The sequence below is a fragment of the Saimiri boliviensis genome, chromosome 15 (assembly GCF_048565385.1).
Source record: "Saimiri boliviensis isolate mSaiBol1 chromosome 15, mSaiBol1.pri, whole genome shotgun sequence".
Lineage (NCBI taxonomy): Eukaryota > Metazoa > Chordata > Mammalia > Primates > Cebidae > Saimiri > Saimiri boliviensis.
Genome location: NC_133463.1, coordinates 88,931,386 through 88,933,459, shown reverse-complemented (window position 1 = coordinate 88,933,459; position 2,074 = coordinate 88,931,386). Strand labels below are relative to the sequence as shown.

General features: G+C 52.6%; 1 non-coding gene across 1 annotated transcript; it reads left to right on the top strand.

The window, feature by feature from the left end:
* The first annotated feature begins 307 nt into the window (after positions 1 to 307).
* LOC120362467 (U1 spliceosomal RNA) lies at positions 308 to 470 on the top strand. The gene has a single exon (XR_005578368.2). It is a non-coding gene; the product is annotated as a U1 spliceosomal RNA (small nuclear RNA).
* Positions 471 to 2,074: the final 1,604 nt, after the last annotated feature.

Sequence of the window (2,074 nt, the reverse complement as noted above, 5' to 3'; positions counted from 1 at the left end):
TCTTATCACACGTGGTGAGTTCTGTTGTCATGGAAGTTAACCTACATTGCGACTCCAGATCATTGGGTTCTCCTGTCCTTCACTCACAATCAAATGTAAACTCCCCGGGGCAGGCCCATCTCTCTTGCCCAGGCATCCCACGTACGTCTTAGCCTAGAGCCTGGCAAGGTGTCTCCGTACAATGTTGAAGACAGGACAGAGGCATGACTCATGGAGCCTGGGCTCACGTCCTGGCCACCATGTCCCAGCCCTGGGATGCTGAGTTACCTGTGTAAGCTGCTGTTTCTCCATCTATAAAACTCAATCTATACTTACCTGGCAGGGGAGATACCAGGATCACGAAGGTGGTTTTCCCAGGGCGAGGCTTATCCATTGCACTCTGGATGGGCTGACCCCTGTGATTTCCCCAAATGTGGGAAACTCGACTGCATAATCTGTGGTAGTGGGGACTGCGTTCGTGCCTTCCCCTGTTTCTTTAAAAACGAAAAAAAAAACCTCAGTCTACCAACCACAGTGCTTAAAAAAAAAACACACACACAACAACAACAACAAAAAAAACTATAATCGTCTATCTCCCAGGGTGTGGCAATGTTCAAATGAGTTCATCCAAATGAATAAGATTTGGAGACAGAAAAGCAGAGCTGCGCAAGTGGAAATGATCGTCGACGTCAGTGTCTGGTAAGGGTTGCTGAATCAGAGCCTTGTGATTCTCTTAGGACCACAGATAGCAGCACGCACACACGCCGTATGCACACACACACAAACCACACACACAGGACACATCTCCTGAGCCAAAGCAACTGGAACTTCCCCTGGAGGCCACCCAAACCAACCTTAACCACAAGATAGTTCATGCTGATGACATGGTGCTGATTTGAGGACCAGTCGGACTTCTATATGTCATTTTGTGTCATTCAGACCAAATGTGGTGTCATCGCCTCATATTTTAGCATGTGGAGTCCCTGTTCCCTTACACTGAGGCACACGGGGGGCCTTTACGTGGCTTCACAAGTGAGAGGGCTAGACACAAGAAAACCTTCCGGCCGGGTGCAGTGGCTCATGCCCGTAACCTCAGCGCTTTGAGAGGCCGAGGCGGGTGGATCACTTGAGGTCAGGAGCTGGAGACCTGCCTGGCCAACACGGGGAGAGCCCATCTCTACCAAAAATACAAAAATCATTGGGCAGGGTGGTGCGCACCTGGGATCCCAGCTACTTGGGAGGCTGAGGCAGGAGAATTGCTTGAACCCGGCAGGAGGAGGTTGCCGTGAGCCAAGATCGAGCCACTGCACTCCAGCCTGGGCAACAGAAGGAGACTCCGTCTCAAAACAAACAAAAAACCCTTCCAACCAAGGCTGTCTGACTTGAGGTTTGGAGGAAGACACCCTGGCCCCCGCCCAGTGCCTGCAGCAAGCAGAGGACCCCTGCTCCGCCCTGCACCTGGGCCTGGCAGGGGCAAAAAACCCAGCGTGGCTCAGGGCTGGCTTGAGGTAGGCAGCCAGGGGGCTGAGCCCGGGGCCGGACAGTCCCAGGCCCCTCTCCATCACGGTTCAGAAACAGCATTCAGGTTGCTGGCTCATTCAGCAGCCATTGCCAGACCACTTACTGGGTGTCAGGCCCTGGGCTCGGCCTGGGGAGCACAGACTAGGGAAGGCGTAGAAAAGGGACAGACATCTGCTGGCCACTCTCCTTGGCCATGCACTGTATTGGATAATCTCAAGAATTTCATTCAATTCCTGCACCAACGCTTTGAGGCATTTGCTTATTTTTCTGACCAACTTTATGGGCTTAAGCTACAAATCACATCTATTTTAAATATTACAATTACTCTTCCTGGAGCCTCCCAGAGCAGCAGGAAGGCCATCACATCGCTCTGTATCTTTCTCTGTTTCTCTCTTTCTTCTCTTCCTCCCTGCCTTCCTCTATCTCTCTGTCCCTCCTTCTTGTCTCCTGTTCAGAGAGTGAGAAGCTCAGAGCAGCCTGTCGTGGACCGTCCGGGACGGGTAGGCACGTCTGCCCGGGGGTCTCTCGACCTGCAAGAGGGTCCCAATACCTGGAAGAGGGAGTGCGCCTGGGA